Source organism: Calliopsis andreniformis, unplaced genomic scaffold (genome assembly GCF_051401765.1).
Source record: "Calliopsis andreniformis isolate RMS-2024a unplaced genomic scaffold, iyCalAndr_principal scaffold0018, whole genome shotgun sequence".
In the NCBI taxonomy this organism is placed as follows: Eukaryota; Metazoa; Arthropoda; class Insecta; order Hymenoptera; family Andrenidae; genus Calliopsis; species Calliopsis andreniformis.
Genome location: NW_027480430.1, coordinates 11,498,236 through 11,521,249, shown reverse-complemented (window position 1 = coordinate 11,521,249; position 23,014 = coordinate 11,498,236).

The following is a 23,014-nucleotide window of genomic DNA, read 5'->3' as shown; positions in this document are numbered from 1 at the left end:
AGGAGCAATGCCCCAGAGTGAAGCCTAGGTTGCCCGGAACGTAGAAATGACAATTACCTTCACATTTGATGCAATTATTCCTGTTATACGATGGAAAAACTGTGGTACTTTTATTGTATTTAATGCTTCAGGCGTTGACTTCTAAGGCCGTAGCTATTCGATGTGGCGGAGCTACAACCTAGAGTGAATCCTAGGTTGCCAGGAACGTAGAAATGAACATTACTTTCACGCTGTTTGCAATTATTCATTTTATACAATGGAAAAACTCTTGTATTTATATTGTATTTTATTCTTATGGCGTTGAGTTCTAAGGTCCTAGCTATTCGATGTGGTGGAGCAACGCCCTAGAGTGAAGCCTAGGTTATCCGGAGCGCAGAAATGACCATTACCTTCATACTGTTTGCAATTATTCCTGTTATACGATGTAGAAACTGTTGAATTTTTATTGTACTTTACGCTTCTGGCGTTGACTTCTAAGGCCCTACCCATTCGATCTGGAGGAGCAAAGCTCTACAGTGAAGCCTAGGTTGCCCGGAACGTAGATATGGCAATAAGCTTCACACAGGTTGCTGTTATTCGTTTTACACGATGGAAAGACTGTTGCATTTATTTTGTATTTCATGCTTCTGGCGCTGACTGCTTAGGCCATAACTATTCGATCTGGAGGAGCAACGCCCCAGAGTGAAGCCTAGGTTGCCCGGAACGTAGAAATGACCATTACCTTCACAGTTGATGCAATTATTCATTTTATACGATGGAAAAGTTGTTGTATTTATATTGTATTTTATGCTTCTGGCGTTGACTCCTAACTACGTATCTATTCGATCTGGTGGAACAACTCCCTAGAGTGTAGCCTAGGTTGCCGGGAACGTAGAAATGACCATAACTTTCACGCTGGCTGCAATTACTCCGGTTATACGATGGAAAAACTGTTGAATCTTTATTGTATTTTATGCTTCTGGCGTTGACTTCTTAGGCACTAACTATTTGATCTGGTGGAGCAACGCCCTATAGTGAAGCCTAGGTTGCACGGAACGTAGAAATGACCATAACTTTCACACTGGTTGCAATTATTCGTTTTATACGATGGAAAAACTGTTGTATTTGTTTTGTATTTTATATTTCTGGCGTTGTCTTCTAAGGCCCTAACTATTTGATATGGTGGAGCACCACCCGAGAGTGTAGCCTAGGTAGCCCGGAGCGTAGAAAAGACCATTACCTTCATACATGTTGCAATTATTCGTTTTATACGATCGTAAAACTGTTCTATTTAATTTGTATTTTATGCTTCGGGCGTTGACTTCTAAGGCCCTAACAATTCGATATGGTGGAGCCACGTAATAGGGTGAAGCCTAGGTTGCCCGGAACGTAGAAATGACCATAACTTTCACACTGGTTGCTATTATTCGTTTTATACGATGGAAAAACTGTTCTATTTAATTTGTATTGTATGCTTCGGGCGTTGACTTCTAAGGCCATAACTATTCGATCTGGTGGAGCAACACCGTAGATTGAAGCCTAGGTTGCACGGAACGTAGAAATGACCGTAACTTTGACACTGGTTGCAATAATTCGTTTTATACAATGGAAAAACTGTTGTATTTATTTTGTATTTTATGCCTCGGGCGTCGACTTCTGAGGCGCTAAATATTCGATCTGGTGGAGCAACGCCAAAGAGTCAAGCCTAGGTTGCCCAGAACGTAGAAATGATCATAACTTTCACACTGGTGGCAATCATTCGTTTTATACAATGGAAAAACTGTTGCATTTATAATATATTTTATGCTGCTGGCGTTGACTTCTTAGGCCCTAACTATTCGATCTGGTGGTGCAACGCCCTAGAGTGAAGCCTAGGTTGCACGGAACGTAGAAATGACCATAACTTTCACACTGGTAGCAATTATTCGTTTTATACAATGGAAAAACTGTTGTATTTATATTGAATTATATGCTTCTGGCTTATACTTCTTAGGCCATAACTATTCGATCTGGAGGAGCAATGCCCCAGAGTGAAGCCTAGGTTGCCCGGAACGTAGAAATGACCATTACCTTCACATTTGATGCAATTACTCCTGTTATACGATGGAAAAACTGTGGTACTTTTATTGTATTTAATGCTTCAGGCGTTGACTTCTAAGGCCGTAGCTATTCGATGTGGCGGAGCTACAACCTAGAGTGAATCCTAGGTTGCCAGGAACGTAGAAATGAACATTACTTTCACGCTGTTTGCAATTATTCATTTTATACAATGGAAAAACTCTTGTATTTATATTGTATTTTATTCTTATGGCGTTGAGTTCTAAAGTCCTAGCTATTCGATGTGGTGGAGCAACGCCCTAGAGTGAAGCCTAGGTTGCCCGGAACGTAGAAATGACCATCACTTTCACACTGGATTCACTTATTCCTGTTATACGATGGAATAACTGTTGTACCTTTATTGTATTTTATGCTTCAGGCTTTGACTTCAAAGGCCCTAACTATTCGATCTGGTGGAGCGACGTCCTAGAGTGAAGCCTCCGTTGCTCGGAACGTAGAAATGACCATTACCTTCACAGTGGTTGCAATTATTCCTGTTATACGATGGAAAAGCTGTTGAATTTTTATTGTATTTTATGCTTCTGGCGTTGACTTCTTAGGTCCTAGCTATTCGATCTGGTGGCGCAACGCCCTAGAGTGGACCCCAGGTTGCACGGAATGTAGAAATGACCATTACTTTCACACTGTTTGCAATTATTCATTTTATACGATGGAAAAGTTGTTGTATTTATATTGTATTTTATGCTTCTGGCGTTGACATCTAACTACGTATCTATTCGATCGGGTGGAACAACTCCCTGGAGTGTAGCCTAGGTTGCCGGGAACGTAGAAATGACCATAACTTTTACGCTGGCTGCAATTACTCCGGTTATACGGTGGAAAAACTGTTGAATCTTTATGGTATTTTATGCTTCTGGCGTTGACTTCTTAGGCCCTAACTATTCGATCTGGTGGAACAACTCCCTAGAGTGTAGCCTAGGTTGCCGGGAACGTAGAAATGACCATAACTTTCACGCTGGCTGCAATTACTCCGGTTATACGATGGAAAAACTGTTGAATCTTTATTGTATTTTATGCTTCTGGCGTTGACTTCTTAGGCACTAACTATTTGATCTGGTGGAGCAACGCCCTATAGTGAAGCCTAGGTTGCACGGAACGTAGAAATGACCATAACTTTCACACTGGTTGCAATTATTCGTTTTATACGATGGAAAAACTGTTGTATTTGTTTTGTATTTTATATTTCTGGCGTTGTCTTCTAAGGCCCTAACTATTTGATATGGTGGAGCACCACCCGAGAGTGTAGCCTAGGTAGCCCGGAGCGTAGAAAAGACCATTACCTTCATACAGGTTGCAATTATTCGTTTTATACGATGGTAAAACTGTTCTATTTAATTTGTATTTTATGCTTCGGGCGTTGACTTCTAAGGCCCTAACAATTCGATATGGTGGAGCCACGTAATAGGGTGAAGCCTAGGTTGCCCGAAACGTAGAAATGACCATAACTTTCACACTGGTTGCTATTATTCGTTTTATACGATGGAAAAACTGTTGTATTTATATTGTATTATATGCTTCTGGCTTTGACTTCTTAGGCCATAACTATTCGATCTGGTGGACCAACGCCCTAGAGTGAAGCCTAGGTTGCACGGAACGTAGAAATGACCATAACTTTCACACTGGTAGCAATTATTCGTTTTATACAATGGAAAAACTGTTGTATTTATATTGTATTATATGCTTCTGGCTTTGACTTCTTAGGCCATAACTATTCGATCTGGTGGACCAACGCCCTAGAGTGAAGCCTAGGTTGCACGGAACGTAGAAATGACCATAACTTTCACACTGGTAGCAATTATTCGTTTTATACAATGGAAAAACTGTTGTATTTATATTGTATTATATGCTTCTGGCTTTGACTTCTTAGGCCATAACTATTCGATCTGGAGGACCAACGCCCCAGAGTGAAGCCTAGGTTGCCCGGAACGTAGAAATGACCATTACCTTCACACTTGATGCAATTATTCCTGTTATACGATGGAAAAACTGTGGTACTTTTATTGTGTTTAATGCTTCAGGCGTTGACTTCAAAGGCCGTAGCTATTCGGTGTGGCGGAGCTACGCCCTAGAGTTAATCCTAGGTTCCCAGGAACGTAGAAATGACCATTACTTTCACGCTGTTTGCAATTATTCATTTTATACAATGGAAAAACTCTTGTATTTATATTGTATTTTATTCTTCTGGCGTTGACTTCTAAGGCCCTAGCTATTCGATGTGGTGGAGAAACGCCCTAGAGTGAAGCCTAGGTTACCCGGAGCGCAGAACTGACCATTACCTTCATACTGTTTGCAATTATTCCTATTATACGATGTAAATACTGTTGGATTTTTATTGTACTTTACGCTTCTGGCGTTGGCTTCTAAGGCCCTACCCATTCGATCTGGTGAAGCAAAGCTCTACAGTGAAGCCTAGGTTGCCCGGAACGTAGATATGGCAATAAGTTTCACACTGGTTGCTGTTATTCGTTTTACACGATGGAAAGACTGTTGCATTTATTTTGTATTTCATGCTTCTGGCGCTGACTGCTTAGGCCATAACTATTCGATCTGGTGGAGCAACACCGTAGAGTGAAGCCTAGGTTGCACGGAACGTAGAAATGACCGTAACTTTGACACTGGTTGCAATAATTCGTTTTATACAATGGAAAAACTGTTGTATTTATTTTGTATTTTATGCCTCGGGCGTTGACTTCTGAGGCGCTAAATATTCGATCTGGTGGAGCAACGCCAAAGAGTCAAGCCTAGGTTGCCCAGAACGTAGAAGTGATCATAACTTTCACACTGGTGGCAATCATTCGTTTTATACAATGGAAAAACTGTTGCATTTATAATATATTTTATGCTGCTGGCGTTGACTTCTTAGGCCCTAACTATTCGATCTGGTGGTGCAACGCCCTAGAGTGAAGCCTAGGTTGCACGGAACGTAGAAATGACCATAACTTTCACACTGGTAGCAATTATTCGTTTTATACAATGGAAAAACTGTTGTATTTATATTGAATTATATGCTTCTGGCTTATACTTCTTAGGCCATAACTATTCGATCTGGAGGAGCAATGCCCCAGAGTGAAGCCTAGGTTGCCCGGAACGTAGAAATGACCATTACCTTCACATTTGATGCAATTATTCCTGTTATACGATGGAAAAACTGTGGTACTTTTATTGTATTTAATGCTTCAGGCGTTGACTTCTAAGGCCGTAGCTATTCGATGTGGCGCAGCTACAACCTAGAGTGAATCCTAGGTTGCCAGGAACGTAGAAATGACCATTACTTTCACGCTGTTTGCAATTATTCATTTTATACAATGGAAAAACTCTTGTATTTATATTGTATTTTATTCTTATGGCGTTGAGTTCTAAGGTCCTAGCTATTCGATGTGGTGGAGCAACGCCCTAGAGTGAAGCCTAGGTTGCCCGGAACGTAGAAATGACCATCACTTTCACACTGGATTCAGTTATTCCTGTTATACGATGGAATAACTGTTGTACCTTTATTGTATTTTATGCTTCAGGCTTTGACTTCAAAGGCCCTAACTATTCGATCTGGTGGAGCGACGTCCTAGAGTGAAGCCTCGGTTGCTCGGAACGTAGAAATGATCATTACCTTCACAGCGGTTGCAATTATTCCTGTTATACGATGGAAAAGCTGTTGAATTTTTATTGTATTTTATGCTTCTAGCGTTGACTTCTTAGGTCCTAACTATTCGATCTGGTGGAGCAACGCCCTAGAGTGGACCCCAGGTTGCACGGAATGTAGAAATGACCATTACTTTCACACTGTTTGCAATTATTCATTTTATACGATGGAAAAGTTGTTGTATTTATATTGTATTTTATGCTTCTGGCGTTGACATCTAACTACGTATCTATTCGATCTGGTGGAACAACTCCCTGGAGTGTAGCCTAGGTTGCCGGGAACGTAGAAATGACCATAACTTTCACGCTGGCTGCAATTACTCCGGTTATACGGTGGAAAAACTGTTGAATCTTTATTGTATTTTATGCTTCTGGCGTTGACTTCTTAGGCCCTAACTATTCGATCTGGTGGAAGAACGACCTAGATTGAAGACTAGGCTGCCCGGAACGTGGAAACGACTATCACATTCACACTGGTTGGAATTATTCCAGTTATACGATGGAAAGGCTGTTGTATTTTTATTGTATTTTATGCTTCTGGCGTTGACTTCTTAGGCCCTAACTATTCGATCTGGTCGAGCAACGCCCTAGAGTGAAGCCTAGGTTGCCCGGAGCGTAGAAAAGACCATTACCTTCACACTGGTTGCAATTATTCGTTTGATACTATCGAAAAACTGTTGTATATACATTGTATTTTATGCTTCTGGCGTTGACTTCTTAGGCCCTAACTATTCGATCTGGTGGAACAACGACCTAGATTGAAGCCTAGGTTTCCCGGAACGTGGAAACGACTATCACATTCACATTGGTTGGAATTATTCCAGTTATACGATGGAAAAACTGTTGTATCTTAATTGTATTTTATGCTTCGTGCGTTGACATCTAAGGCCCTAACTATTCGATCTTGTGGAGCAACGCCCTAGATTGGAGCCTAGGTTGCACGGAACGTAGAAATGACCATAACTTTCTCACTGGTTGCTATTATTCGTTTTATACGATGGAAAATCTGTTGTATTTATATTGTATTTTATGCTTCTAGCGTTGACTTCTTAGGCCCTATCTATTCTTCTGGTGGAGCAACGCCCTAGTGTGAAGCCTAGGCTGCCCCAAACGTAGAAATGACCACCACTTTCACACTGGTTGCAATTATTCGTTTTATACAATGGAAAAACTGTTGTATTTATATTGTATTTTATGCTTCTGGCGCTGACTTCTTAGGCCCTAACAAATCGATATGGTGGAGCCACGTTAATAGGCTGAAGCCTAGGTTGCCCGGGACGTAGAAAGGGCCATTACGTTCACATTGGATTCAATTATTCGTTTTATACGATGGAAAAACTATTGTATTTATATTGTATTTTATGCTTCTGGCGTTGACTTCTAAAGCCCTAACTATTCGATCTGGTGGAGCAACGCCCTAGAGTCAAGCCGCAGTTGCCCGGAACGTAGAAATGAACGGTACTTTCACACTGTTTGCAATTATTCAATTTACACGGTGGAAAAGCTGTTGTATTTGTTTTGTACTTTATATTTCTGGCGTTGACTTCTAAGGCCCTATCAATTCGATCTGGTGGAGCAACGCCCTAGCGTGAAGGCTAGGCTGCCCCAAACGTAGAAATGACCATCACTTTCACACTGGTTGCAATTATTCGTTTTATACAATGGAAAAACTGTTGTATTTATATTGTATTTTATGCTTCTGGCGCTGACTTCTTAGGCCCTAACAAATCGATATGGTGGAGCCACGTAATAGGCTGAAGCCTAGGTTGCCCGGGACGTAGAAAGGGCCATTACGTTCACATTGGATTCAATTATTCGTTTTATACGATGGAAAAACTGTTGCATTTATATTGTATTTTATGCTTCTGGCGTTGACTTCTAAAGCCCTAACTATTCGATCTGGTGGAGCAACGCCCTAGAGTCAAGCCGCAGTTGCCCGGAACGTAGAAATGAACGGTACTTTCACACTGTTTGCAATTATTCAATTTACACGATGGAAAAGCTGTTGTATTTGTTTTGTACTTTATATTTCTGGCGTTGACTTCTAAGGCCCTATCAATTCGATCTGGCGGAACAACGCCATAGAGTGAAGCCTAGGTTGCTCGGAACGTAGAAATGACCATAACTTTCACACTGGTTGCTATTATTCGTTTTATACGATGGAAAAACTGTTCTATTTAATTTGTATTTTATGCTTCGGGCGTTGACTTCTAAGGCCATAACTATTCGATCTGGTGGAGCAACACCCTAGAGTGTAGCCTAGGTTGCCCGGAGCGTAGAAATGATCATTACCTTCACAATGTTTGCAATTATTCCTGTCATACGATGGAATGACTGTTGTATTTTTATTGTATTTTTTGCCTCTGGCGTTGAATTCTAAGTCCATAACTATTCCATCTGGTTGAGCAACGCCCTAGAGTGAAGCCTAGGTTGCCCGGAACGTAGAAATAACCATCACTTTCACACTGGTTGCAATTATTCCTGTTATACGATGGAAAAACTGTTGTATTTATATTGTATTTTATGCTTCGGGCGCTGACTCCTTAGGCCCTAACTATGCGATCTGATGGAGCAACGTCCTGCAGTGAAGCCTAGGTTGACTGGAGCGTAGAAATGACCATTACAATCACTGAGATTGCAATTATTCATTTTATACGATGGAAGAGCTGTTGTATTTATAAAGTATTTTATGCTTCTGGCGTTGACTTCTAAGGTCGTTGCTATTCGATCTGGTGGACCAACGCCGTAGAGTGAAGCCTAGGTTGCACGGAACGTAGAAATGACCGTAACTTTGACACTGGTTGCAATAATTCGTTTTATACAATGGAAAAACTGTTCTATTTATTTTGTATTTTATGCCTCGGGCGTTGACTTCTGAGGCGCTAAATATTCGATCTGGTGGAGCAACGCCAAAGAGTCAAGCCTAGGTTGCCCAGAACGTAGAAATCATCATAACTTTCACACTGGTGGCAATCATTCGTTTTATACAATGGAAAAACTGTTGCATTTATAATATATTTTATGCTGCTGGCGTTGACTTCTTAGGCCCTAACTATTCGATCTGGTGGTGCTACGCCCTAGAGTGAAGCCTAGGTTGCACGGAACGTAGAAATGACCATAACTTTCACACTGGTAGCAATTATTCGTTTTATACAATGGAAAAACTGTTGTATTTATATTGAATTATATGCTTCTGGCTTATACTTCTTAGGCCATAACTATTCGATCTGGAGGAGCAATGCCCCAGAGTGAAGCCTAGGTTGCCCGGAACGTAGAAATTACCATTACCTTCACATTTGATGCAATTATTCCTGTTATACGATGGAAAAACTGTGGTACTTTTATTGTATTTAATGCTTCAGGCGTTGACTTCTAAGGCCGTAGCTATTCGATGTGGCGGAGCTACAACCTAGAGTGAATCCTAGGTTGCCAGGAACGTAGAAATGACCATTACTTTCACGCTGTTTGCAATTATTCATTTTATACAATGGAAAAACTCTTGTATTTATATTGTATTTTATTCTTATGGCGTTGAGTTCTAAGATCCTAGCTATTCGATGTGGTGGAGCAACGCCCTAGAGTGAAGCCTAGGTTACCCGGAGCGCAGAAATGACCATTACCTTCATACTGTTTGCAATTATTCCTGTTATACGATGTAGAAACTGTTGAATTTTTATTGTACTTTACGCTTCTGGCGTTGACTTCTAAGGCCCTTCCCATTCGATCTGGAGGAGCAAAGCTCTACAGTGAAGCCTAGGTTGCGCGGAACGTAGATATGGCAATAAGCTTCACACAGGTTGCTGTTATTCGTTTTACACGATGGAAAGACTGTTGCATTTATTTTGTATTTCATGCTTCTGGCGCTGACTGCTTAGGCCATAACTATTCGATCTGGAGGAGCAACGCCCCAGAGTGAAGCCTAGGTTGCCCGGAACGTAGAAATGACCATTACCTTCACAGTTGATGCAATTATTCATTTTATACGATGGAAAAGTTGTTGTATTTATATTGTATTTTATGCTTCTGGCGTTGACTCCTAACTACGTATCTATTCGATCTGGTGGAACAACTCCCTAGAGTGTAGCCTAGGTTGCCGGGAACGTAGAAATGACCATAACTTTCACGCTGGCTGCAATTACTCCGGTTATACGATGGAAAAACTGTTGAATCTTTATTGTATTTTATGCTTCTGGCGTTGACTTCTTAGGCACTAACTATTTGATCTGGAGGAGCAACGCCCCAGAGTGAAGCCTAGGTTGCCCGGAACGTAGAAATGACCACAACTTTCACAATGGTTGCAATTATTCGTTTTATACGTTGTAAAAACAGTTATATTTGTTTTGAATTTTATACTTCTGGCGTTGACTTCTAAGACCCTAAAATTCGATCTGGTGGAACAACGCCATAGAGTGAAGACTAGGTTGCTCGGAACGTAGAAATTACCATCCCTTTCACACTGGTTGCAATTATTCGTTTTATACGATGGAAAAACTGTTGTATTTGTTTTGTATTTTATATTTCTGGCGTTGCCTTCTAAGGCCCTAACTATTTGATCTGGTGGAGCACCGCGCGAGAGTGTAGCCTAGGTAGCCCGGAGCGTAGAAAAGACCATTACCTTCACACAGGCTGCAATTATTCGGTTAATACGATGGTAAAACTGTTGTATTTATATTGTATTTTATGCTTCTGGCGCTGACTTCTTAGGCCCTAACGATTCGATATGGTGGAGCCACGTAATAGGGTGAAGCCTAGGCCGCCCGGAACGTAGAAATGACCATAGCTTTCACACTGGTTGCTATTATACGTTTTATACGATGGAAAAACTGTTCTATTTAATTTGTATTTTATGCTTCGGGCGTTGACTTCTAAGGCCATAACTATTCGATCTGGTGGAGCAACACTCTAGAGTGTAGCCTAGGTTGCCCGGAGCGTAGAAATGATCATTACCTTCACAATGTTTGCAATTATTCCTGTCATACGATGGAATGACTGTTGTATTTTTATTGTATTTTTCGCCTCTGGCGTTGAATTCTAAGTCCATAGCTGTTCGATCTGGTTGAGCAACGCCCTAGAGTGAAGCCTAGGTTGCCCGGAACGTAGAAATAACCATCACTTTTACACTGGTTGCAATTATTCCTGTTATACGATGGAAAAACTGTTGTATTTATATTGTATTTTATGCTTCGGGCGCTGACTCCTTAGGCCCTAACTATGCGATCTGATGGAGCAACGTCCTGCAGTGAAGCCTAGGTTGACTGGAGCGTAGAAATGACCATTACAATCACTGAGATTGCAATTATTCATTTTATACGATGGAAAAGCTGTTGTATTTATATTGTATTTTATGCTTCTGGCGTTGACTTCTAAGGTCGTTGCTATTCGATCTGTTGGAGCAACGCACTAGAGTGACGCCTAGGTAGCCCGGAACGTAGAAGTGGCCATAACTTTCACACTGGTTGCAATTATTCGTTTTATACGATAGAAAGACTGTTGTATTTTTATTGTATTTTATGATTCGGGCGTTGACTTCTAAGGCCCTAACTATTCGATATGGTGGTGCCACGTCCTAGGGCGAAGCCTATGTTGCCTGGAACGTAGAAATGACCATAACGATCATACTGGCTGCAATTATTCGTTTTATGCATTGGAAAAACTGTTGTATTTATATTGTATTTTATGCTTCTGGCGTTGACTTCTTAGGCCATAACTTTTCGATCTGGTGGACCAACGCCATAGAGTGTAGCCTAGGTTGCGCACAACGTAGAAATGACCATAACTTTCACACTGGTTGCAATTATTCGTTTTATACAATGGAAAAACTGTTCTATTTATTTTGTATTTTATGCCTCGGGCGTCGCCTTATGAGGCCCTAACTATTCGATCTTTCGGATCAACGCCCTAGAGTGAAGCCTAGGTGGACCGGACCGCAGAAATGACAATAACTTTCACTCTGGTTGCTATTATTCGTTTTATACGATGGAAAATCTGTTGTATTTATATTGTATTTTATGCTTCAAGCGTTGACTTCTTAGGCCCTATCTATTCTTCTGGTGGAGGAACGCGCTGGAGCGACGCCTAGCTTGCCCGGAACGTAGAAATGGCCATTACTTTCACACTGGTTGCAATTATTCCTGTTATACGATGGAAAAACAGTTGTATCTTTATTGCATTTTATGCTCTGGGCGTTGGCTTCTAAGTCCCTAGGTATTCGATCTCGTGCACCAACGCCCTAGAGTGAAGCCTAGGTTGCCCAATACGTAGAAATGACTAGTACTTTCACACTGGTTGCAATTATCCGTTTTACACGATGGAAAAGCTGTTGTATCTATATTGTATTTTATGCTTCTGGCGTTGACTTCTTAGGCCCTAACTATTCGATGTGGTGGAGCAACGCCCTAGAGTGTAGCCTAGGTTGACTGGAACGTGGCAATAACCGTCACATTCACACTGGTTGCAATCATTCCTGTTATACAATGGAAAAGCTGTTGTATCTTTATTGTATTTTATGCTTCTGGCGTTGACTTCATAGGCCATAACTATTCGATCTGGTGGACCAACGGCCTAGATTGATGCCTAGGCTGCCAGGAACGTAGAAGCGACTATCACATTCACACTGGTTGGAATTATTCAAGTTATACGATGGCAAAACTGTTGCATCTTTATTGTATTTTATGCTTCGTTCGTTGACTTCTAAGGTCCTAACTATTCGATCTGGAGGAGCAACGCCCTAGAGTTGAGCCTAGGTTGCACGGAAGGTAGAAGTGACCATTACTTTCAACCTGCTTGGAATTATTCCCGTTATACGATGAAAAACTGTTGTATTTTTATTGTATTGTATGCTTCTGGCGTTGACTTCTAAGTCCCTAGGTGTTCGATCTGGTGGAGCAACGCCCTAGAGTGAAGCCTCGGTTGCCCGGAACGTAGAAATGACCATTACCTTCACACTGGTTGCAATTATTCCTGTTATACGATGGACAAACTGTTGTATTTATATTGTATTTTATGCTCCTTGCGTTGACTTCTAAGGCCCTAACAATTCGATCTGGTGGAGCAACGCCATAGAGTGATGCCTAGGTTGCTCGGAACGTAGAAATGACCATCCATTTCACACTGGTTGCAAGTACTGCTGTTATACGATGGAAAAACCGTGTATCTTTATTGTATTTTATGCTTCGAGCTTTCACTTCTAAGGCCGTAGCTATTCGATGTGGTGGAGCAACGCCCTATAGTGAAGCCTAGGTTGCCCGGAACGTAGAAGTGACCACAACAATCACAATGGTTGCAATTATTCGTTTTATACGATGTAAAAACAGTTGTATTTGTTTTGAATTTTATACTTCTGGCATTGACTTCTAAGACCCTAAAATTCGATCTGGTGGAACAACGCCATAGAGTGAAGCCTAGGTTGCTCGGAACGTAGAAATGACCATCCCTTTCACACTGGTTGGAATTATTCAAGTTATACGATGGAAAAACTGTTGTATCTTTATTGTATTTTATGCTTCGTGCGTTGACTTCTAAGGCCCTAACTATTCGATCTGGAGGAGCAACGCACTAGAGTTGGGCCTAGGTTGCACGGAAGGTAGAAGAGACCATTACTTTCACGCTGCTTGGAATTATTCCCGTTATACGATGAAAAACTGTTGTATTTTTATTTTATTGTATGCTTCTGGCGTTGACTTCTAAGTCCCTAGGTGTTCGATCTGGTGGAGCAACGCCCTAGAGTGTAGCCTAGGTTGCCCGGAACGTAGAAATGACCATTACCTTCACACTGGTTGCAATTATTCCTGTTATACGATGAACACACTGTTGTATTTATATTGTATTTTATGCTTCTTGCGTTGACTTCTAAGGCCCTAACAATTCGATCTGGTGGAGCAACGCCATAGAGTGATGCCTAGGTTGCTCGGAACGTAGAAATGACCATCCATTTCACACTGGTTGCAATTACTCCTGTTATACGATGGAAAAACTGTTGTATCTTTATTTTATTTTATGCTTCGGGCGTTGACTTCTAAGGCTCTAACTATTTGATCTGGTGGAGCAACGCCCTAGAGTGAAGCCTAGGTTGCTCGGAACGCAGAAATGGCCATCACTTTCACACTGTTTGCAATTATCCATTTCATACGATGGCAAAGCTGTTGCATTTATATTGCATTTTATGCTTCTGGCGTTGACTTCAAAGGCCGTAGCTATTGGATGTGGTGGAGCAACGCCCTACAGGGACGCCTGGGTTGACCGGAACGTAGAAATGACCATTACTTTCACAATGCTTGCAATTATTCATTTTATACGATGGAAAAACTGTTGTATCTATATTGTATTTTAGGCTTCTGGCGTTGACATCTACGGCCGTAGCTATTCGATGTGGTGGAGTAACGCCCTAGAGTGAAGCCTAGGCTGCCCGGAGCGTAGAAAGGACCATAACTTTCACACTGGTTGCAATTATTCTTTTTATACAATGGAAAAACTGTTGTATTTATATTGCATTTTATGCTTCTGGCGTTGACTTCTAAGGCCGTAGCCATTCGATGTGGTGGAGCAACGCCCTAGAGTGAAGCCTAGGTTGCCCGGAACGTAGAAATGACCATTACTTTCACACTGGTTGCAATTATTCGTTATATACGATGGAAAAACTGTTGCATTTATTTTGTATTTGGTGCTTCTGGCGTTGACTTCTTAGGCCCTAACTATTGGATCTGGTGGACCAACGCCCTAGAGTGAAGCCTAGGTTGCCCGGAACGTAGAAATGACCATCACTTTCACACTGGTTGCAATTATTCCTGTTATACGATGGAAAAACTCTTGTATATTTATTGTCTTTTATGCTTCGGGCGTTGTCTTTTAAGGCCCTAACTATTCGATCTAGTGGAGGAACGCCCTAGGGTGAAGCCCAGGTTGCCCGGCCTTAGAAGTCAACGCGCGAAACATACAACACAAAATAAATAGAACAGTTTTTCCGTTGTATAAATCGAATAATTGCTACCAGTGTGAAAGTTATGGTCATTTCTACGTTCCGGGGAACCTAGGCTTCACCCTAGTGCGTTGTTCCACCAGATCGAATAGTTAAGGCCTAAGAAGTGAACGCCAGAAGCATAAAATGCAATATAAATACAACAGTTTTTCCATCGTATAAAACGGATAATTGCATCCAGTATGAAAGTAATGGTCATTTCTACTTCCCGGGCAACCTAGGATTCACCCTAGGGCGTTGCTCCAACAGATTGAAAAGTTAGTGCTTAAGAAGTGAACGCCAGAAGCATAAAATACAATATAAATACAACAGTTTTTCCATCGTATAAACCGGATAATTGCAACCACTATGAAAGTGATGGTCATTTCTACGTCCCGGGCACCCTAGGCTTCACTCTAGGGCGTTTCTCCACCATATCGAATACTTAGTGCCTTAAAAGTTAAATGCCAGAAGCATAAAATACAATAAAAATACAACAGTTTTTCCATCGTATAACAGGAATAATTGTAACCAGTTTGAAAGTGATGGTCATTTCTACGTTCCGGGCAACCTAGGTTTCACTCTAGGGTGTTGCTCCACCAGATCGAATAGTCAGTGCGTTAGAAGTCAACGTCAGAAGCATAAAATACAGTATAAATACAACAGCTTTTCCATCGTATAAAACGAATAATTGCAACCAGTATGAAAGTTATGGACATTTCTACTTTCCGGCAACCTAGGCTTCACCCAAGGGCGATGCTCCACCAGATCGAATAGTTAGGGCCTTAGAAGTCAACGCGCGAAACATAAAACACAAAATAAATAGAACAGTTTTTCCATTGTATAAATCGAATAATTGCTACCAGTGTGAAAGTTATGGTCACTTCTACGTTCCGGGCAACCTAGGCTTCACCCTAGTGTGTTGTTCCACCAGATCGAATAGTTGAGGCCTAAGAAGTGAACGCGAGAAGCATAAAATACAATATAAATAAAACAGTTTTTCCATCGTATAAAACGAATAATTCAACCATTGTGAAAGTTATGGTCATTTCTACTTTCCGGGCAACTAGGCTTCACCATAGGGCGTTGTTCCACCAGATCAAACAGTTAGAGCCTTAGAAGTCAACGCCAGAAGCATAAAATACAATATAAATACAACAGTTTTTCCATCGTATAAAACGAATAATTGCAACCAGTGTGAAAGTTATGGCCATTTCTACGTTCCGGGCAACCTAGGCTTCACTCTAGGGCGTAGCTCCACCAGATCGAATAGTTAGGGCCTTAGAAGTCAACGCGCGGAACATAAAACACAAAATAAATAGAACAGTTTTTCCATTGTATAAATCGAATAATTGCTACCAGTGTGAAGGTTATGGTCATTTCTACGTTCCGGGCATCTTAGGCTTCACTCTAGGGCGTGGCTCCAACAGATCGAATAGTTAGTGCCTTAGAAGTCAACGCCCGAAACATAAACAACAGAATTAATAGAACTGTTTTTCCATTGTATAAATGGAATAATTGCTACAACTGTGAAAGTTATGGCCATTTCTACGTTCCGGGAAGCCTAGGCTTCACCCTAGTGCGTTGTTCCACCAGATCGGATAGTTAAGGCCTAAGAAGTGAACGCCAGAAGCGTAAAATACAATATAAATACAGCAGTTTTTCCATCGTATAAACCGGATAATTGCAACCAGTATGAAAGTGATGGTCATTTCTACTTTCCGGGCAACCTAGCATTCACCCTAGGGCGTTGCTCCACCAGATCGAATAGTTAGGGCCTTAGAAGTCAACGCCCGAAGCATAAAATGCAATAAAAATACAACAGCTTTTCCATCGTATAAAATGAATAATTGCAAATAGTGTGAAAGTAATGGTCATTTCTACGTTCCGGGCAACCTAGGTTTCACTCTAGGGTGTTGCTCCACCAGATCGAATAGTCAGTGCGTTAGAAGTCAACGTCAGAAGCATAAAATACAGTATAAATACAACAGCTTTTCCATCGTATAAAACGAATAATTGCAACCAGTATGAAAGTTATGGACATTTCTACTTTCCGGCAACCTAGGCTTCACCCAAGGGCGATGCTCCACCAGATCGAATAGTTAGGGCCTTAGAAGTCAACGCGCGAAACATAAAACACAAAATAAATAGAACAGTTTTTCCATTGTATAAATCGAATAATTGCTACCAGTGTGAAAGTTATGGTCACTTCTACGTTCCGGGCAACCTAGGCTTCACCCTAGTGTGTTGTTCCACCAGATCGAATAGTTGAGGCCTAAGAAGTGAACGCCAGAAGCATAAAATACAATATAAATAAAACAGTTTTTCCATCGTATAAAACGAATAATTCAACCATTGTGAAAGTTATGGTCATTTCTACGTTCCGGGCAACATAGGCTTCACTCTAGGGCGTTGCTCCAACAGATCGAATAGTTGGTGCCTTACAAGTCAACGTCAGAAGCATAAAATACAGTATAAATACAACAGTTCTTCCATCGTATAAAACGAATAATTGCAACCAGTATGAAAGTCATGGTCATTTCTACGTTCCGGGAAACCAAGGCTTCACTCTAGGGCGTTGCTCCAACAGATCGAATCGTTAGGGCCTCAGAAGTCAACGCCAGAAGCATAAAATACAATATAAATACAACAGCTTTTCCATCGTATAAAACGAATCATTGCAACCACTATGAAAGTTATGGTCATTCCTACTATCCGGTCAACCTGGGCTTCACCCTAGGGCGATGCTGCACCAGATCGAATAGTTAGGGCCTTAAAAGTCAGCGTGCGGAACATAAAACACAAAATAAATAGAACAGTTTTTCCATTGTATAAATCGAATAATTGCTACCAGTGTGAATGTTATGGTCATTTCTACGTTCCGGGCACCCTAGGCTTCACTCTAGGGCGTTGCTCCACCATATCGAATACTTAGCGCCTTAGAAGTCAACATCAGAAGCATAAAATACAGTATAAATACAACAGTTCTTCCATCGTATAAAACGAATAATTGCAACCAGTATGAAAGTCATGGTCATTTCTACGTTCCGTGTAACCTAGGCTTCACTCTAGGGTGTTGCTCCACCATATCGAATACTTAGAGCCTTAGAAGTCAACGCCAGAAGCATAAAATACAATATAAATACAACAGTTTTTCCATCGTATAACAGGAATAATTGCAACCAGTTTGAAAGTTATGGTCATCTCTACTTGCCGGGCAACCTAGGCTTCACCCTAGGGCGTTGTTCTACACGATCCAATAGTTAGGGCCGAAGAAGTGAACACCCGAAGCATAAAATACAATAAAAATACAACAGTTTTTCCACCGTATAACAGGAATAATTGCAAACAGTGCGAAGGTAATGGTCATTTCTACGTTCCGTGCAACCTAGGCTTCACTCTAGGGCGTTGGTCCACCAGATCGAATAGTTGGTGCCTTAGAAGTCAACGTCAGAAGCATAAAATACAATATAAATACAACAGTTTTTCCATCGTATAAAACGAATAATTGCAACCAGTATGAAAGTTATGGACATTTCTACTTTCCGGGCAACCTAGGCTTCACCCTAGGGCGTTGCTCCAACAGATTGAATAGTTAGCGCCTTAGAAGTCAACGCCCGAAGCATAAAATGCAATAAAAATACAACAGTTTTTCCATCGTATAACAGGAATAATTCTAACCAGTTTGAAAGTGATGGTCATTTCGACGTTACGGGCAACCTAGGCTTCACTATAGGGCGTTGCTCCACCAGATCGAATAGTTAGGGCCTAAGAAGTCAACACCAGGAGCATAAAATACAATATAAATACAACAGCTTTTCCATGGTATAAAATGAATAATTGCAAAGTGTGTGAAGGTAATGGTCATTTCTACGTTCCGGGCTACCTAGGTTTCACTCTAGGGCGTTGCTCCACCAGATCGAATAGTTAGTGCGTTAGAAGTCAACGTCAGAAGCATAAAATACAGTATAAATACAACAGTTTTTCCACCGTATAAAACGAATAATTGCAACCACTATGAAAGTTATGGTCATTTCTACTATCCGGGCAACCTAGGCTTCACCCTAGGGCGATGCTGCACCAGATCGAATAGTCAGGGCCTTAGAAGTCAACGCGCGGAACATAAAACACAAAATAAATAGAACAGTTTTTCCATTGTATAAATCGAATAATTGCTACCAGTGGGAAAGTTATGGTCATTTCTACGTTCCGGGCAACCTAGGCTTCACCCTAGTGCGTTGTTCCACCAGATCGAATAGTTAAGGCCTAATAAGTGAACGCCAGAAGCATAAAATACAATATAAATACAACAGTTTTACCATCGTATAAAACGGATAATTGCAACCAGTATGAAAGTTATGGTCATTTCTACTTTCCGGGCAACCTAGGATTCACCCTAGGGCGTTGCTCCAACAGACTGAATAGTTAGTGCCTTAGAAGTCAACCCCCGAAGCGTAAAATGCAATAAAAATACAACAGTTTTTCCATCATATTACAGGAATAATTGCAACCAGTTTGAAAGTGATGGTCATTTCTACGTTCCGGGCACCCTAGGCTTCACTCTAGGGCGTTGCTCCACCATATCGAATACTTAGTGCCTTAGAAGTCAACGCCAGAAGCATAAAATACAATATAAATACAACAGTTTTTCCATCGTATAACAGGAATAATTGCAACCAGTTTGAAAGTTATGGTCATTTCTACTTTCCGGGCAACCTAGGCTTCACCCTAGTGCGTAGCTCCACCAGGTCGAATAGTTAGTGCCTTAGAAGTCAACGTCAGAAGCATAAAATACAGTATAAATACAACAGTTCTTCCATCGTATAAAACGAATAATTGCAACCAGTATGAAAGTCATGGTCATTTCTACGTTCCGGGAAACCAAGGCTTCACTCTAAGCCGTTACTCCAACAGATCGAATAGTTAGGGCCTCAGAAGTCAACGCCAGAAGCATAAAATACAATATATATACTACAGTTTTTCCGTCGTATAAAACGAATAATTGCAACCACTATTAAAGTTATGGTCATTTCTACTATCCGGGCAACCTAGGCTTCACCCTAGGGCGATGCTGCACCAGATCGAATAGTTAGGGCCTTAGAAGTCAACGCGCGGAACATAAAACAGAAAATAAATACAACAGTTTTTCCATTGTATAAATCGAATAATTGCTACCAGTGTGAAAGTTATGGTCATTTCTACGTTCCGGGCAACCTAGGCTTCACCCTAGTGCGTTGTTCCACCAGATCGAATAGTGAAGGCCTACGAAGTGAACGCCAGAAGCATAAAATACAATATAAATACAACAGCTTTTCCATCGAATAAAACGATTAATAGCCACCAGTGTGAAGGTTATGGTCATTTCTATGTTCCGGGCAACCTAGCCTTCACTCTAGGGCGTTGCTGCACCATATCGAATACTTGGTGCCTTAGAAGTCAACGCCAGAAGCATAAAATACAATATAAATAAAACAGTTTTTCCATTGTATAACAGGAATAATTGCAACCAGTTTGAAAGTTATGGTCATTTCTACTTTCCGGGCAACCTAGGCTTCACCATAGGGCGTTGTTCCACCAGATCAAACAGTTAGAGCCTTAGAAGTCAACGCCAGAAGCATAAAATACAATATAAATACAACAGTGTTTCCATCGTATAAAACGAATAATTGCAACCAGTATGAAAGTTATGGACATTTCTACTTTCCGGGCAGCCTAGGCATCACCCTAGGGCGTTGCTCCAACAGATTGAATAGTTAGGGCCTTAGAAGTCAACGCCCGAAACATAAAATGCAATAAAAATACAACAGTTTTTCCATCGTATAACAGGAATAATTGTAACCAGTTTGAAAGTGATGGTCATTTCTACGGTCCGGGCAACCTAGGCTTCACTCTAGGCCGTGGCTTCACCAGATCGAATAGTTAGGGCCTAAGAACTCAACACCAGAAGCACAAAATACAATATAAATACAACAGCTTTTCCATCGTATAAAACGAATAATTGCAACCAGTGTGAAGGTTATGGTCATTTCTACGTTCCGGGCATCTTAGGCTTCACTCTAGGGCGTGGCTCCACCAGATCGAATAGTTAGTGCCTTAGAAGTCAACGCCCGAAACATAAACAACAGAATTAATAGAACTGTTTTTCCATTGTATAAATGGAATAATTGCTACAACTGTGAAAGTTATGGCCATTTCTACGTTCCGGGAAACCTAGGCTTCACCCTAGTGCGTTGTTCCACCAGATCGGATAGTTAAGGCCTAAGAAGTGAACGCCAGAAGCGTAAAATACAATATAAATACAACAGTTTTTCCATCGTATAAACCGGATAATTGCAACCAGTATGAAAGTGATGGTCATTTCTACTTTCCGGGCAACCTAGCATTCACCCTAGGGTGTTGCTCCAACAGATTGAATAGTTAGTGCCTTAGAAGTCAACGCCCGAAGCATAAAATGCAATAAAAATCCAACAGTTTTTCCATCATATAACAGGAGTAATTGCAACCAGTTTGAAAGTGATGGTCATTTCTACGTTCCGGGCACCCTAGGCTTCACTCTAGGGCGTTGCTCAACCACATCGAGTGCTTAGTGCCTTAGAAGTCAACACCAGAAGCATAAAATACAATATTAATACAACAGTTTTTCCATCGTATAAAACGAATAATTGCAACCAGTATGAAAGTTATGGACATTTCTACTTTCCGGGCAACCTAGGCTTCACCCTAGGGCGTTGCTCCACCAGATCGAATAGTTAGGGCCTTAGAAGTCAACGCCCGAAGCATAAAATGCAATAAAAATACAACAGCTTTTCCATCGTATAAAATGAATAATTGCAAAGAGTGTGAAAGTAATGGTCATTTCTACGTTCCGGGCAACCTAGGTTTCACTCTAGGGTTTTGCTCCACCAGATCGAATAGTCAGTGCCTTAGAAGTCAACGTCTGGAGCATAAAATACAGTATAAATACAACAGTTCTTCCATCGTATAAAACGAATAATTGCAACCAGTATGAAAGTTATGGACATTTCTTCTTTCCGGGCAACCTAGGCTTCACCCTAGGGCGATGCTCCACGAGATCGAATAGTTAGGGCCTTAGAAGTCTACGCGCGAAACATAAAACACAAAATAAATAGAACAGTTTTTCCATTGTATAAATCGAATAATTGCTACCAGTGTGAAAGTTATGGTCATTTCTACGTTCCGGGCAACCTAGGCTTCACCCTAGTGCGTTGCTCCACCAGATCGAATAGTTAAGGCCTAAGAAGTGAACGCCAGAAGCATAAAATACAATATAAATACAACAGTTTTTCCATCGTATAAAGCGAGTAATTGCAACCAGTGTGAAAGTTATGGTCATTTCTACGTTCCGGGCAACATAGGCTTCACTCTAGAGCGTTGCTCCAACAGATCGAATAGTTGGTGCCTTACAAGTCAACGTCAGAAGCATAAAATACAATATAAATACAACAGTTTTTCCGTCGTATAAAACGAATAATTGCAACCAGTATGAAAGTTATGGACATTTCTACTTTCCGGGCAACCTAGGCTTCACCCTAGGGCGTTGCTCCAACAGATTGAATAGTTAGGGCCTTAGAAGTCAACGCCAGAAGCATAAGGTACAATATAAATACAACAGCTTTTCCATCGTATAAAATGAATAATGGCAAAGAGTGTGAAAGTAATTGTCATTTCTACGTTCCGGGCAACCTAGGTTTCACTCTAGGGCGTAGCTCCACCAGATCGAATACTTAGTGCCTTAGAAGTCAACGTCAGAAGCATAAAATACAGTATAAATACAACAGTTCTACCATCGTATAAAACGAATAACTGCAACCAGTATGAAAGTTATGGACATTTCTACTTTCCAGGCAACCTAGGCTTCACTCTAGGGCGTTGCTCCACTAGATCGAATAGCTAGGGCCTTAGAAGTCAACGCGCGAAACATAAAACACAAAATAAATAGAACAGTTTTTCTATTGTATAAATCGAATAATTGCTACCAGTGTGAAAGTTATGGCCATTTCTACGTTCCGGAAAACCTAGGCTTCACCCTAGTGCGTTGTTCCAACAGATCGAATAGTTACGGCCTAAGAAGTGAACGCCAGAAGCATAAAATACAATATGAATACAACAGTTTTTCCATCGTATAAACCGGATAATTGCAACCAGTATGAAAGTTATGGTCATTTCTACTTTCCGGGCAACCTAGGATTCACCCTAGGGCGTTGCTCCAACAGATTGAATAGTTAGTGCCTTAGAAGTCAACGCCCGAAGCATAAAATGCAATAAAAATACAACAGTTTTTCCATCATATAACAGGAGTAATTGCAA